Below are 18,266 nucleotides of genomic sequence, written 5' to 3'. Positions count from 1 at the left end.
AGACATTTTCACAATTGTTTCTGTGGGCTTTTCCTGTGCCAGCACGCTCCACCATTACCTACTGTGCCTGCTGGCTGGACTTTTCACCTGGAAATTCCTTCATCACTCTTTAAAGTACAGCCTAAAGGTCGCATTGTCACTTACGCCATACCTTGTACCACTGTCTCTGCTCAATTCCGTTTGCTTCCGTAAAATTTTTATTTGGGCACAGAAAACAAATGATTAACATGAGCTGGACGAATATGGGGAAGAATAAATTATTAACTGGGTCAGTTATTTTTGTATCCATAGGCCCCTTCCATGTCAGTTCATTTGAAAATGTGATGTATGCCTTCAGTTACGTGAAAAATTGTGCGATCAAAGTGGTAGTATCCTCTCTGTGTGAGATCATCTGTGTGATAAAAGGCAGCCGAGGAAAACCAGGCTTGGTGCTCTGTTTATTATTTTTGTTAATGGGCATTTTTACTTAAATCTTCAGACGCTTTAATATACCTTTACTACTTTTTTCCCCTAAGTTTTGTTTCATCATTCTCAACTTTCTGCCACAATGATTCTGGTACATAAATGGCATATAGAATCCCTGATGTAGTTCAGTGTGAAATGTTGAGGTTTTAGGGGATGAGGAACAAGTGAATTTTATCTCTTTTCCTCTCTTGATTTCAGAATTAATTTTTTTTCACCTAGATCTGAAGCCCCACAGTCTCCTGATTTCCTCCTATCTCACTGGCCACTCTTCTCAGTCACCTTTGAGACTTTTCCTTATTCCTCACACCTTTTAACATAGGTATGTCCAAGGGCTTAGTCCTTGTATCTCCATATTCCACACACAGTCTCTGGGATCACATCCAGTCTCATGTCCTAATGAATAAACTGTTATACACTGATAGCTCCACATTTATGTCCCCAACGCATGTCTCTCCCTAAAACCCAGGGCACACTGCCTGCACTGCATCACGATTATCTCCCCTCCCCAGCACCAGTGCTCTTTCCCACCTTAATTAATGACTGTTTCAATCTTCTAGTTCAGGAAAAGCAAGTAGGAAAATGATTAAATAAAAAGATAGATAAATGACAGATGATAGATAGACAGAGATAGACAGACAGAGTTGGAAACATCATTAAAACTTGTTTCTTACATTCTAAATATAGGCATACGTCATAGATACTGTGGGTATGGATCCAGACCGCTGTGATAAGGCAAATATTGCAATAAAGCAACTCATATGAATTTTAGGTTTCCCAGCACATATAAAAGTGATGTTTATACTCTGCTGTAGCTTATTAATTGTGCAATAGTATTATGTCTAAGAAAACAACGTACTTAGCTACTTTAAAATTATTGATAAAAAATTATATCATCTGAGCCTTCAGCAAGTCTTAGCAGTGACACCAAAGGTCACAGATCACTGTAACAAATATAATCATAATGAAAAAGTTTGAAATATTTTGAGAATTACCAAAATGTGATACATAAAGTGAGCAAACATTGTGGTGGGGGGGGGGGGATGGCGCCAATAGGCTTGCCCAGTGCAGGGTTCCCACAATCCTTCAATGTGTAAAAAATACATTATCTTTGAAACACAATTAAGCAAAGCACAATTTTTTTAAAAAGATATGCTGGTACAATCCATTGGAATACACTCATGTGGTACCATCCCTGTAAGGAGCTTTAGTCTGGTGATGAAAACGTCCGCGTCTCTGAGCTGTATTCTTTCAGTAGTTTTTTAAACTGGTTTTTGTGCTCCCACTTGTACACCTCTGTGGTCTACTCTCAATTGAGCAGTCAGAGTAATCCTTTTAAAACACAGAATCAGATTGTGTCACTCTGCTCAGTGACTCCATCACTGAGCTCCATCTCATTCAAAGTGAAAGCCACTGCTCTTAAAATCATCTACCTGGATCTACAACATCTGATACCCCGGTTTCCTCGCTGACTTTTTATCCTTCTTATCCCCTTTGTACACTTCACTCCAGCCACACTGATCGCCCTCCCTGTTGTTACTCTGCGATTCCAGCTAGGATCCTGCCTTAGAGCTTCTCTACCTGTTACTACTTCTGCCTAGAAAGCTCCGCCCCCAGATACACAAAGAGCTTGCTCCCATAACATTTTCTAGTTTTTGCTCAAATGTCACATTCTTTTTTTATTGAAATATAATTGACTTACAGTATTGTATTAGTTTCAAGTGCATAGCATAGTGATTTGATATTGTTATGTATTATGAAATGATCACCATGATGAGTCTAGTTACCGTCTGTCGCTGTACAAAATTATTATAATATTATTGACTGAATCCTTTATGCTGTACATGATATCCCCAGGACTTCCTTATTTTATAACTAGAAGTTTATACCTCTTATTCCCCTTCCCCTATTTGGCCCATCCAACCCCATACCCCCACCTTGGGAAACCATCAGTTTGCTCTCTGTATTTATGAGTCTCTTTCTGTTTTGTTTTGTTTGTTTTGTTTTTTAGCTCCCACATATAAGTGACATCGTATGGTATTGCCTTTGTCTGCCTTTCAAATGTCACATTCTTAATAAGACCTTCACTGGCCATGCCATCCACAAGTACAGCTGCTTTACTGATGTACATATTCCTCTTCCATGATTTATTTTCCTTCCTAGCTCCCTTCATCTCCTATTGGCCTTTTATAATTCACTTCTTTAGTTCATTACCCTGCACCCTTGAGTAGAAAGTAAGCTCCACAAATGAGTCATTTTTGTATGTTTTGCTAGAAATTCAGTCATAGTTGTTGCATGAATATCAGTGATTTTCCTGCAAAAGTTGAACTATAAAATGTGGCAATAACCTCTGACCAAGAGCTTTCCACTCCAAACCCCACTACTGAATGCAAACCAAAGCTACCAGCCCTGACTGAAGGATAATAGTATCTAAGTTTACCACAGATGAAGTATGCCAGCCCTCATCTCTTTGACAGGTGGGTTGTAAAATTTAAGAAAAATGAAGGCACTTGCTCAGTTCCTTCTCCTAAACATACGAATTAAATGTATCACTTCTCCTCCCTAATAGAGAATGTGGAAGAGCTCCTGCCATATTTTTTAAAAATATGTCTCTTTATAGAAATTCAGGAAGTGAGAAATTAGTGTACCTCTCTAATAGACATGACCATAAAACACTCAGGAAAAAAAAAACAGCATAATGGCAAATTGCCATCTTTCAATTATTTCACACATGAAAATACAATAGCACTTTGTGTTTTCAAAGAAATGTGGACATGTGACGATGAAATCTGATGACCCATTGGTATATTAACTACCCATTGTTCGTATCAGTGATTCCCACATGAGCATTGGTGTCTTCTTACAAGGGACGATTTTCTGTGCAGGAGTTTCCCACTTGTTCCAAGTTATTTTGCATTCTTGGCCCTAACCACCAAATTATGGTGATCATTTCTACGCCTCAGCACTGTCAACCACGCACATTTCCACACGTCTGTAAAGTCATCATAGGTGGGCAGTTAAATACTGATTTTCTGAATAAAATTTTTGGACGACTACATCAGCATTACCTGTCTATCTCAGTGAGTCAGTGATGCCGCTATGCCTCATCAGCAGGTGCTACCAGAAATTAATTTGTTATTTTACTGCTTTGAGGTTGATCTGAGTCCATCAGCCTCATATTTCTTGGTATAAGCAGGTATCCATGACTCGTGCACATTCATTTCAGGGTTATGTGGAATTGAAGTTACAGCACAGGCTATTTTAAAAGAACTACAATAATTAGACTCTTAAGTACCTCATAATTATATTTTTGGAAAGCTGTTTAGTAGGAAAAAAACTCCTGGGATTCTCTAATGTTCGATAGTCAAAATCTGCATCCAATGTAACAGGTTATTTCAATGACAGCATATACCTAGAGCATGTGCTTATTTATTAACAAATAAGATGGACTGCTCTAAGGTTTTATAGCAAGGAAGAAATTAGGGAGACAAGTAAAGAAAAGTAATTAAAAATAGCAGTACTTAGTCATTCCAAGCAAAGCGCCCATGGAACATTGTGGGGAAGTATTAGAAATTTAGTATTCATATTCAGCCAGACCAGAAAAGCAATTAATGGTAATACTGTTTTTCAGATATGAGAGCTTCTTAATGGCAGGACAGACCTTATTGGACTTGTTCTCATTTATTTATAGAGAAAAAAAATTCAAGAAAAAAGTTTAATGAATCAATAATGCATAAAATTGCTATTAATATGTTATGCTAAAATAAGAAAAAAATTGAACATATCATGTTGCATTAGTTTAAACTTCTAAAAAAGAGTCTAGTAGTTGACACAGCCCTCATTTTTAAAAAAATTCAGGAGTCAAATTTCAATTGAATAAAACTCAGAAGTTTAAGTACTGTAAAATAACAACATTGTCTAATATCTTAGATACTAAGAATTTTTCCAGACAGGAAAATATTTGAGATTGAGTAAAATAAGATGAGAAATGCTATAATGTGAGCTCCTGAGTTTTTATTGGGTGTCTGTAGACGTGAAAATATACGTGCATTTTACTTTTTTCTTGCTAATAGTTGCAGGGATTGACATGAATCTGTATTATGAATTAAGAGAACCAAAAGAGGTATTGATAAAGAATAAACTTAATTCTGCTTATGGCCAAGGTGTAGTAGCAGGGTCTAGATTTATCCTCCCTCCTGAAAACAAAGAAGCAAAATAATCAATCAAGACTTGGAAAATATTTTCTATTTTCAACTTTGTGAGAGATGAAGTTTCTGTTGAAATTACACAACTCCTCTATTTTATCTCAAAATCAGTCATAGACGATGTGAAGACGAATGAGAATTGAAAAATTTGGCCTATTGGTCATAGCTTGCCGACCCATGGGGTGGGTAAAACAGTAGTTTTCAAAATATTAAAAACCAACCAACAAAAGACAGTTATTCCTGAGATATGGGAAACAAGAAAAGTGTGTTTCATGATTTCCCAGTTTAATGCCTTTTCTGGATCATAGTGGAGTGGAAGAGAATCCAAAGAAACAGGAAAATATGATCCATAATTAGCATAAAATAATGTAACATAAACAAAACCCCAAATGTCACATACACTAGAATTAGTAGGCAAGGACATTAAAAATTATTGTAACTATATTTCATATCATCAGAAAGGCAGAAAAACCATTGAATCACTAAAAAGAATGTAAATAGTACAAAAGAAGGTAGAAACAATATGGCGGAAGAACAAAGAAGAAAATACTAAATAAATACTAACATGGTAGATTTAAATGTAAACTTATCAATTCTATTAGTTGTAAATAGCCAAAACAGTATAGTTAAAGATGAATTACCAGATTGGATGAGAAGAAAAAGCTCAAATATACACTGCCAATGAGAAACTTTTTAAATATAAAGATAGTAAAAGGAAACATGAGTGATACAAAAAGATACATCTTGCAAACATTAATGAAAAGAAAGCTAGAATGGCTATTTGACATCAAAGTAGATATCAGATAAAATAATTTGATGTTTTCATGACTTGTAATACAAAAGTATAAATGATTTCTGACTAAAACTTAGAATCTCTTAAATTTCTTAAAGTGTTTCTTTTTATATATGCATATAATTACATATAGATAAATAGATCAATAGGTAGAAAGATTATACACATGTGGATACATATTTAACATGTCCTCAATAATATATATGATTCATAAATAACATTTATATATGATAAATATGCATTGTTAATATATATTTAAATTATATTATTTTATTTAAAAATATATATTAAATTATATTAAGTACATTTCTTAATTTCAGGTAGATCACAGCAAATCCTGAAATTCTGTTTGGTTCTTAAAAGGAGATTTATCTGTAAGAAATTTGCAGTATATCTATTAAAGGAAGGAATTTAAGATGGTGGTGTAGATGTATTGATAATTACTTGATTTGGGGGAAAAATTCTATATGGATTTAACTATTTCAAAAACACTTCAGTAGTTAAAATATATTTCAATTCAAGTGAAAAATTCAGTTAAACATAAGAAAAGAAAAAATACAATGTAGAAGAATTATTTTAATGTAGGGAAATGCTGATTATAATAGAGTGTGATCTGTTTTTGTTTTCTCCTGAGTACAATATGACATTTATATGCCTTTTGTTTCTTAAACCTGGGAATTTGGGGTAAGATGATTTCATTTTTATCATGCCTAAGTAAATTATGATATATAGCATGGACAGATTAGACAGAAAGATAATTTTATTTCCTTCAGTTGACAACCTTTGGTATTATTTTAAAGCCAATAGAAGCAAAGGAATACCCAAATTCATAGGAATATGAATTAATTAGTTATATATATAATAATTTGCTTTCTGAAATAAAAACTTAGTAGCCCTCACAAGAGACTAATAATGAAGTAGGCAATGAAGCAATCCTCAATTTATCTGTTGAATTTTTTTTTTCAGAAGATTAATAATAATTTAGAATATGGTTTGGCAGCCTACAGTTCAAGTCTGGCCAACTGCATATATCTTTTAAGTAAAGTTGTATTGACACACAATCATTTATGCACTGTCTATGGCTCCTCTCGGGATGTAAGAGCAGAGTTTAATAACTGTAACAGAGACCACATGGCTTGCAAAGCCTAAAATATTTAATATCCAACCCTTATGTGAAGAGTTTGTCGACCCCTAGCTTATAACCTTTAAGCTTTTTTGTAATTTCCCCTCTCTTTAAAAAAAATGATATAAGCTCATTGAAAAATACCAAGAATTACAGAAAACACAAATTAGACAAAATTTCATACCCTTGATGTTATTTCAATTCCTGGCAATTATTAGGAAGATTGCCTACAAAAATCGTGTTACTCTAAGCCAGTGGGTCTCAACCTTGGTTATACATACATCAGAATACCTGGAGAACTTTTGACAATTCCAATTTTCAAGTCATACCTCAAACTAATTAAAAGAGACTGTGAAGGGAGGAGAAGATGCCATAATCAGTATTATTTTCAATGCTCCCTAGATGATTTCAGTGTGCAGCCAATGGTAGAAAACGTGTCTCAAGGCAGACTCTGACCTCTGTGGTCCTTCTATAATGTTTCATTTAAATAAGGCATAGCTAAAAATGAAGTAACAAAGAGAGACATAATATACTTACAGCAAACTCTTGCATTTAGGCAATAAGATATTTTAAAGCACAATAAAGACAAAGCAGAAGTAAAACTACTCAGAAAAGTAGGATGGAAAGTATTTCTTCAAATTACAGTGTGTAATTCTGGAAAAGAAACTTTGAGGGTGTATAAAAGTGCAGGTAAAGACATGGAAACCTACCCAAATCTTATGTTACTAATGTTTAGTTAGGTAAGAATTTTCAACTATGTCATTACCCCTTCAGCTTAATTTATTTCCTTAAACTCTTAATGTGGAAAGCAATCTTTAAAAACTACCTGCAGTAAAAATTGACATAGAGACAACAACAATATTTTTCTACATGTAAAAATGTATTCATTCAACTAAAGATAGCATTCAAACAAAAACATAAAAGCAACAAACCCTGAATTGTTAAAATGAAAAGAGAAATTTTCTTGCACCTCTATTAAAAGAGCAGAATTCAGACAAAGAGTTGTCTTTCTAAGTATATGAAGTCAGGGAAGGCAGTAATGTTAATTATAAAATTATACTCTGACAGCTCAATGACAATCAAGCAATAAATCTTTAATATAAAATTGCTTAGGGATTTATTAATAGAGAAACAGTTGGAATCTGCAAGAAAAAAATCACATTATGTGTCTGTAATAAAGAAAGCATATGCTTTATTGCCTCAATATAGTTTTTAGAAAATAACAAATTGTAAACTTCAGGAAAAAATAATCATCTTGCAGCTAGAGTATAACTCTTGTATATACTAAAGACGTTATGAAAGGTATAATTATTATTAAAAAGTGAAAATGTTGCAATTATTACCAAGGTTTCTTTTTCTGAACCAGAAAAAAACAGAGATTACCAAATTGGATTGGTTCCAGGGGATATTGTAAAGAGAAAAGAACAAGAATGAGGATTCAAAGACTTAAATAATAACATTATTGATATTCATACTAAACATCACATTATTAATAAAAATAAGCCAATAATAGAAAGATGGTTTCCTTATAAGTATATTCAAAGAATATTCTTGAAATTGAATTAAATGATAAAGAAAAATTAAGATTGACAGTTTATGCTATCAATTTGAATCAAGTTTCAGAATACCCAACTTAAATTGGAATTATAAATTGAGTATACAGAAATAGTCTTCATTTTTCTGTATCTGAAATCAATTTACTTATGAGTCCTATGTGTATAGGGAGGAGGAATGTAGCTTTGTTCCCTAAAAAGTTGTTCCATAACTTTTTCCAGTTTATTCAGTTTCTTTGGGTCAATGGTCTTTCTTGATTTATCCCTATACTTTCTTTCTTTCTTTTTTTCTGGCTTCAAATAAATTTTATAAGAAGCTTATGACTTTAAGTGAGAGACATTTGGTTTTGTGCTCTTTCTAGTCCTCACTGGTTGGTTAAATTGTTTTATCCATTTGGTTTTTTGTTTATCTGTTTTTGAGTACCTGGGGTATTTCTCAGTGTATGCACAGATGAGGTGTTTATGAACAAGAAACACATAGAAAGTCTCCTGTAATCATTTTATTCTCATAGACCCCCTTCTCACTGAGCTCCACCCTAGTTCTCACAGGCAGTGGTGATGATCTGAGACACTTACACCCTCCACCCAAATGAAATTATCAAGACTGAAGTAGTAGTCTAATAAGTAGCAATGTTCGACTCCAAATAATAAAAAGAAAACATCAAAATGATCTGAGATTATAAATGAATTATATTTAATATATGTTAAAGTAATAAAAGAGGTAATTGAAAACATGAACAAGGAGCAGGATACCATGAAAAGGACAAGATGTTAAAAATGACTTAATCCTCAATAGATGGTCACTTTTGTCTTCTATTTAGAATGTTAGGATGAGCTGGAAGAGGCATCACCCCCTCTCCATTAAAAACAAACAAACAAACAAACAAAAACAATCTTCAATCCAGAACTTTTCTTAAACTCATCAGAGAAACTGAGGTCACTAACTCTTCTAAGATTTGAAGAAAGACAGATGCTTCCAAAAAAGATAGGAAGCCAACACTTTCTTATGTAGAGCAGATACTGCTGGGCAGAGCAAAAAGTTCAGCTAAAATTTTTAACAAATTTCTAAAGATTTGAGTGTAGGCTATTGAGTGAATATAGAGTACCTGGAGCCTACAGACAAAACCTACTCACAAATCTCTTCCAGTGCTCACACACACACACAAAAAAGATTAGGAAAAGCAAGAGTCCTGAGATAGCATTACCCATGGTCAAGCCCCAGGGAGGGGAACAGCAGTCACCATAGGAAAGACTTGGGAAAGGCTTGCCTGATCCTTCTTATCAACCTCTCTCATGGATCAAAAGCCGTAAGTTACTAAGAAAAGGGCAACAAACACTGTCAGTCCTAGTACACTGGTGAAATCCTATTGCAACTGGTGGAAGAGAACACATTTAATAGACCACAGTATAGTTTGTACAAACTTTTATATGCACTGGGAAACCAAAAAATTCCTGTGACTTGTTTTATTGCTATGTTCATTTCATTGTGGTGATCTGGAACTGAGCTCACAGTATCTCCAAGGTGTGCCTGTACCTAGCAAGAATATATTTTTTTTAATTATGGAGAAATAAAGTTCTTCTGAAACAAAGAATAAATGAGAGAATTAATTATATAGGCAGACCTGACCTACAAGAACTACTAAAAAACTTCTTCCAGCAGAAGGGATATTGATATCAGAGAGAGACGTGGATCCATGCACAGAGTTGAAAGCACTTATTCATCTCATTGATGGGATAAACAAAAGCAACTTTAAAAATTCACTTTTTTAAAGTTCTATAGAACACAATGAAATGAAGAATAGTGGCAATTTAATGTGTGTTTATTGCATATACAAGTGTAAAAATATGACAGCAATAGCACAAAGAATGGGAGGGAGGAATTGTGACTATCTTGTCCTAAGGCTTTATGCTATCTGTGGAGAGAGATATTTTCATTTTATTATAAGTTCTGATTAATTACAGATGTAAACCATAGGCCAAATATTAAACCTTTTTCAAAAAGGTAGAGATGAAAGTAATAGATCTGATGTCAGATGGAATGGTGGAATAATGACTTCTGAGAATTTAATCCTCTGTAAAAGCAGTAAGAATCCTGTAAAAAAAAAAAAGTCAAAATGAGCTGTTTCAAAAATTTGGAAATTAACCAATTCTTACAACAATCTAAGAAACATTTGCTCAAGAAGAATGACTCAGTCTTCTCAAGAGTACGGAGTCCTATGGTGTTTCAACTTGTCTAGTTCCAATTCCTCTCTTGCCAGATCCTCATCAGCTTTGAAATCAATAGTCTCACCATCATGTGAGCCATAAAAAACAGCCATATAGCAGCCACTGGAGGGGAAAGGGGATTGGGAGCCCCACAAAAGCCACATCCCCCAGAATGTTCATGATCTGACCTATCTGGCAGTTTACTAGAAACTCCCATTGTCAAGAGTTTGTTTTTATTTGACCAAACTCAGAGCTCACTTAATTATAAAAAAGCTTTTTCTCTGAGGTGGTTATTGAAAATAATCAGTGGTAATTGTTTACCATTACAACTACCTGGCATGGTGAAAACAGTTGGGGTAAACAAGAAGTTAATTAAAGTTAAAAGCTGAGAAACGAGCTTTCCCTAGGGAAGTTTTAATGTCTTTAACATTTTCCTAGGAATCTAGAAGGACCCTTGGCTGTTCAGGGCTGCATGTGTATCCAAATGGGTAGTGGCTGCTCATGAATGTGGGGATTCCTTTCAGGTGGATAAAAGTGCTCTGGGTTAGATAATGATGTTGGTTCCACTACTTTTTGAATAACTAAAAAAGCACTGAATTTTTTTATTTCAAAAGAGTAAAGTTTATGGAAGGTGAATTATATATCAATAAAATAATGAAAATATAGACAAATAAGGATAGTAAAATGCATTAATAAAAATACTCAATAGACCCCAAATATGGCAGAATAAGACAGAGAAAAACACAAGAGAGATGGACTAAGTAGCAAATAACTATGAAGTTGATAGATTTTAATCTGACCTATAAAAATTACTTTAAATATAAATTGTCTAAATACACAGTAGAAGGCAGAAATGATTAGATTGGATAAATAAAGAGCCAACACTATGCTGTATTCAAGAAACCAATATTCTCTTTATTCTATATTCTTTTTATGTTAGAAATAAATAAAAATAAGAATGACCACTATCACCTTTTTCTAATTAAATTAGTGCTGAATATCTATATTAGCACAATAAAAGAAGACAATAATACAAGCTTTAAAGCTAGAAGTAAATAAAACTGCTATTAGTCTCATGTAATAGTCCACATAGAAACCAAAAAGCTATCTATAGACATACTGAGTTATTTTAAAACTTAAAAAATTTGCTGCATATAAAAACTCAAATAATATAACATAAATCACAATTTTAACACTACCAATCAGAAAATAAGAATATAAAATTTCAAAAAGATATGATGTGCCACAGCACCAGAAAAACAAAGTAACTGGAAACAATTATAAAATTAAGTTAAATATTTTCACAAGGCCTCACTGGGTTTCAAGAATTTTTATAAGTCAAAGTTTTGTTTTGTCTTCTTATTCATGTGCCTGGAGATCAGGAAGAAAGAGAAGATTCCCGCTTCCAGTTCTCACAGAATTGTGATTTATTTTATTATCCAGTTCCCCAAATTATTGAAATGCTGTTACATAATCTTGAACATCGATAAGTGGTACCATTTACTTTCAGCTCTGTTGAGGAGCATTTTACATTCCCTGTGTAAATTATTGTTATATTTTATTATTTATTAATCACTAGAAAATGATACACACTTTTCTAAGCTTTTGCAAATAATTATGCTTTCTATAATAGGCTTGGAAATGATGCATACATTTAGTAATCACTGCTAAATTTTTATGATTATAAGTGACAGATGTCTGCAGCTAGCAATCATTTTAACTTGACATTTTCAATTATTATAGCTATAGTGATGAAAGAAGATTAAGGAGCTCTCACATGCCAAATCCCATTATTTCAACTTTATGTATAGCTGTCAGGGCCTAATAATTCCAAAGAGATACAACTGTACTTTGGAAAAATGCACATGGAAGGTCCTCTTGGCGATTTGAAATGAAATATAACCTTTCAACTACATATATGATAAAAAAAATGAGTGTAAATCTATTTTTAAACTCTCAGTTCTCCTTGAAAATGATACTGTGAACTTAAAATGAAGCAATAATCAACAAGATCATTTTGCCTAGTAAATTTTAACAATTTATATGCTCTAAATTTCTTTAAAAGCATGCAATTCAGAGTATGTAATCAAGCTTAGAAATACTGAGTTTTCTAAGTTTATAGACATTACTCTCCTGTATAGCACTTTTTCCCCTTTTGTTTAATATTTCTCTCAGCAATTTGCAGCCCAATCCTTTTAAATATATTTTTGAAAGGAAATGATTTATAAAGAGTCCCATGTTTGAGTCCTTGGCACATGCACAGAAACCTGTTTGTACCACATCACATTTGCAACCTATTGATGATTATTATGAATTGCATCTCCTAAAATGTTTTTAAAAGCTCTAAATTTATCCAGTTCCTTTTTTCTTTAATTTTCAAAAATGTTATATTTTGTATGGAAAGATAAACCTGAAGTGCAAATAAGTTTCTTCTCTTTATTACTGAGCAGATTAAAAAATTCACATGTATAAATGTATTATGACTTTCGAATAAAAAACGAGATGAGGTCGGAGTTGGAGAGACAGTCTTTTTTTTTTAGCATTTGAAAATGTTAGCATCATCTTCCAAATTCTCTCTGATACTTTCCTTCTGATTTCCATCTCAATACTTTTTTCAGAAACCATGGTGTCTCAGAAACTATCAGTGGTCAGCTGAGCCCAATAGTTCCTTCTCCTTTATCAATCTTTCTGCTACAATTTAAAAATGTGTTTTTGGAACATACCAGACATACAATAAACTGCATGTGGTTAAGGTATAAAATCCAATAAATTTTGACATTTGCATACACTGGTGAAATCATCACCATAGCCATGATAATGAACATATCACATCACTCTCAAAACCTGCCTCATAACTGTTTAATATACTGACTCTCCCAACTCTCCAGGTTTTCTCCCTCTCCAGGTAACCACTGACGTCTTTTCTGTTTCTATGCATCAGTTTGAATTTCCTAGAAATTTCTATAAATGGAATTAAATATAAGGTACTACTATTTTAGCCCAAGACGTTTAAACTGATATATTAATGATAAAGATATTAGAGATGGAGGTGATATTTGGGTGGTCAGGTAATACTTCACCACGAATGAGATTCTGAGTAAAAAAGACCTGGAATGGTGAGCTATGTGAGCTGTGTATCTATGGAAAGAATGGTGTGGATAGAGGCTTAACGAATTCTTTGAGAAGCAAAGAGGCCAGTGATCAAAACAAAGTAAATGATATGGAGGAGAGTATGAGATAAGGTTAGATATATACTATGGTGTCTTAGCTTCCTAGGGCTGCCGTAACAAAGTACCACAAATTCGGTGGCTTAAACAAAGAAACTTTTTGTCTCTCAGTTCTCAAGACTAGAGATCCAAGATCAAGTGGTCAGCAGGGTTGGTTTCTTCTGAGAGCTGTGAAGGAAGGTGCTGCCATACTCCTCACGTAGCTTCTGGTCATTTGCTGGCAATGTTTGATGTTTCCCGGCTAGTAGAATCATCACCTCTATCTCTGCTTTTACCTTCAAATGGTATTACCACTCGTGTGTGTGTGTTTGTGTGTGTGTGTGTGTGTGTGTGTGTTTCTTTGTCCAAATGTCTCCTTCTTCTTATAAGGATGCCAGTCATATTGAATTAAAGGCCCACCCTACTCCAGTGTGATTTCATCTTAGATCAACTAATTACATCTGCAGGGTACCTATGCCCAAGTAAGGTCACATTCTGAAGTTACGGTTTAGAACTTCAACTTAGTAATTTTGTGGGGACATAATTCAAACCACAGTAATAATTCAACTCATAAAATTGTGTAAAAATATAGAGAAGAAATAATACTTTTAAATTATATCAGACAAGAGAGACAGAATCTACAGATCTCTACTCATTTTATGGGGACATCATAAGCCAAATGCCAAAATTAAACAAAATATTTCCAAGAAGTATTGTGGGCCATAGCCACCCATGAACATAGATAGGAAAAAAATTATTAAATAAATCATTTTAAAGAGAATTATACAGTGGGGAGGGTATAGCTCAGTGGCAAGGTCATGGGCTCGATCCCCAGTACTTCTGTTAAATAAAAAACAAAACAAATAAACAAACAAACAAACCTACCACCCCAAATAATTAAATAAATAGTAAAGAGAATTCTGCAATATCTAGAAAGGATAATATGTCATGAACAAGTTGAATTTTTTCCAGGAATACAAGTTTCACTTGACACTAACAAATAAATCAAAGTAATTCATCAAATCAATGGAGAAAAGGAGAAACTACAAATATTTCTCATATTTATTCTCAATAAATCAAGTAAAACTTTGATACAATTTAGCAAACCTTCATTTCAAAAGTCACTAAATCACAGATTGCCTGGGATTTCTTCATTCTGGTAAAGGGTACTATGAATACTTACTAGTGAGACACTGAGTCACACTTACTAGTGAGGCATTGCCACTCTTTCACAAAGATCAGAAAAAGGCTGGGATGCACACTCTTGCATTTCTATTCATTAGTGTGCTGGAAGTCTAGACCACCACTGTGCAGCAAGACAGATCAATGAAATGCACAGTGATCTGAAAGGAAAGAGCAAAGCTTTACATTCACACAAAGACTTGTATGTGACAGTTCAGAGCAACTTTGTTTGTAATATTCTCAATCTATGAACTATTTGAATATCCATCAAAAGGGAAAATATTGGGCAAATTGTGGCATATTCGTATAATGGAATACTGTAGACAATAAAAGCAAACTATATAGAATGAATAACATGGCTGATTCATATACATATTTTCTGAGAGAAAGAAGCTGAAGTTAAAATGAAATGTAAGTCAGTATTCCATTAAGTTCCTGAGCAACAAAAACGAGTCTATAGTCATAGGAGTCAGAAGACAGTTGCCAATGTGGTAAGGAGAGTGATTAGAAAGGATTCATAGGCAAACTTAATGAGATGATCAAAATGTTCTGTATTTTAATTTGTGTGTTTGTTACATAGATGTCTGTAGTTGTCAGAAGTCATGTAACTGAATGCCTAAGAATGATACATTTTATTGCCTGTAAATTATACCTCAGCAAATGAATGAATGAGTATGAATAAGTACATAAATCACACGACCACCTTCCATCTCCCCATTCTGATTGTCGTCTCTTCGTCAAATGTGGTTGAAAAATCTGGCCTCAGTAAACGTTGTTAATGGCAGGATGATTCTAGATTTTTCATTTGTTTGGGAGTGGAGTGAAACATTAGTATCATGGTCCCAACACTGCATTTTGGAGGAGGAAATTAATCATTGATGAAGTTCAGTGATACGCCTAAAGTCACTCAGCTATATCGTGATACATCATGGTTATTTCGGCAAATTTTTTTGCTAGTGATTGATTTTATACCACATTATCTAAAATCAAAAGCAACTAAAAGATGAATCATTCCAATTATTTTATTTAAGAGAAAGTGGCTTACAATGTAGAATAAAGATTATTCTAAAAATATGTGGGAATGGTCAGCAGCAGAATTATGATTGCAACCCTCACCTTCTCATCATAAGCACATTATGCTTTCCTATAAAAGATATTACCCCCAAAAAACACTGATTAAAGATACTAAAATACCACCTAACACATACATTTTTGGTGAAAATTATCTCTCATAGGTTTAGGTTAAATTTAATCAACTAAATCATTGTTCAATCATTTATTATTATTAAAGAGTTTAAAAAGCTACTTAGTGGCATGTTTTTACATCTTGTCCTGACAGGTTTGGCTCTTGATCATGATTATGGTTATGTCATTTTTTGTTTTTTTTGAGTGACCTCAGAGAACTCTTACAGATGACACACTAGTTAGCCTCCAAATTCCCTGTGAATTTGGTTTGGTGATAGACAAGTGTCCTGTTCTTTTGAGTAGCGTAACATGATGTACTAAAAAAAATGATGACTTCTGAAAAAAACCCTAGTTTCTCTCCTTCAGGGAAATACACATACACACACATTTTATACGAATAAAATAATGAAATATCTCCTGAGTGGGTTACGGGGCAAATGTGGTGATATCATCACATGATTTTGTTCTGATATTAAGAGCCTTCCATTTTCAAAAGAAAGAAAACAACTGAAAAAAGGGAACGAAGATAAATGCCCCACTACTCCATGTGTATGCTCATGGAAGTTTATATCACAAGTGTTCGAGGTTTTTTTTTTAAGATCTCACCCGTTTTCTCTTCTTTTCTCTCTGTCCATCTGTATCTCTCTCTAGCTCTGTTTCCTCCTTCTCTTTCATTCACACACACAAACACACACAGACACGCGCATGCGCACACACACAGACATACACATCATTGATGATATTTTCTCATTCTCTTTTGCCCACATGTTTCTTTATTTCACTCTAACAATTCTTTTCCTTTTCACTTTGACAGGGGGAAATATTAGTAGCTCACTGTTTTCCCTCTTGACAGTTACCTGACTTCTGCTAGTCCAGCATCTGTTAAACCATGGCTTAGCTCTGATTATTTCATGCCTTCTGATCACTCTGAATTTCACTCACATTTGTAGACAGCAGGTATTCTGGGGTCTTAGTAATTTGTTACTATGAATTGTTGAAAGATACTCCCTGCTTTGTGTGTTCTAATGAGCCCAGTGGTTCATTCTGAATGTCTGTCTCTGGTGAAAATAATAACCCTGGCAAGTGTGTTAGTCACAGACAGGTCTGCAGTGAAGGATGCAATGAGTTTCAAGTTTAAAATAGATCTTTCCATTTGAAACAAACAGGGTTTGAAAACTAATACTGGATTTCTTTTTTTTTTTCTTTCTGTATCAGTTGACATTTTAAAATTTGACAGAGAATTCAGAAGTCTGATACTTTTATCTTTAAAATTTATTTTTGTCTCTTTCCTTCAGAAAAAACAATGTTTATCACTCTGTGAAGTTAAGAATTTTAGCCCAGAACCGATCAAAAAAGTCACTGTTTTGTTTTAAAGGCAGTCTGTAAAAAAATTTTAGTTGGGGTCAGAGGTTAGAAATGCAAACAGTTAAACAATAAGCAATACTGAATTTTCTAAGATCCTATTTAAATATATTGTAAGTATACAATGGTTTATAAAATTTGAGAGTGAATAATAAGATTTTAAGTATTGTTTTTCAGAACAGAGTATTGTTCTATTTTTGTATTTTATAATGTCATGAAAAATACTTAGCTTGATGAGAATAAAATTTGTATCCTGTTAGATTCCAATTATATTGCTAAAAAATTAATATGCATTTTTTCCTAAAATAATATTTTCAGATGATTAACCTAGGAGACATTATACCAAACACATTATTGTCAATCGAGATCAAAAATGCCTGTCACCTATAGAGTGGTGACATTATAGATTTTAAAAATAATAATCTCAGAGTGTTAATTTTATTTCAGGCTGATGGAATACTAAATTACTTTGTTCTTGAAATGGATATTTTACTTTAACTATACTCTTAAATGTTTCTCTCCTTCCTGATGAGTGATTAACAACCAGATTTAGCACATTTGCACTGCAGTTTTGTGTATGCTGGCAAAAATGTTCAGGAAACTGGTGAAAAGTCTTTCATTCAGCTGTCTTTTAATGCCATCAAACCAAGTTTTTTTTTTTCTAGTTGCTTTATAAGTTTGCATTGTGAACATATAATTCATTTTCTTGTCCAAGACTGTTTAAGCATACAAAACATTTTCCAACAGGTGGCTACTATAATCTAAAGTGCATGCCACAGTGTGATGCAAAATTCATTTCAGAGTTTCTCCACTTATATGTATATACACATATACCTTTTTAGTTCAATTTAATTTTGATAGTTTGTTTTTGCTTTCTTCCAGATTTTTGATTTGCTTTGTATTGGTCAGCAGAGTTTATTTGGAGATAACTCAGAAGGACCCAAGGTTGGACAGGATAAATATCAAAAGAATATTTAGCATTTCTAATTT

This window comes from Vicugna pacos, chromosome 9 (genome assembly GCF_048564905.1).
Source record: "Vicugna pacos chromosome 9, VicPac4, whole genome shotgun sequence".
Classification (NCBI taxonomy): Eukaryota; Metazoa; Chordata; class Mammalia; order Artiodactyla; family Camelidae; genus Vicugna; species Vicugna pacos.
The sequence above is the reverse complement of the archived record's forward strand: the minus strand, read 5'-3'. Positions refer to the sequence as shown.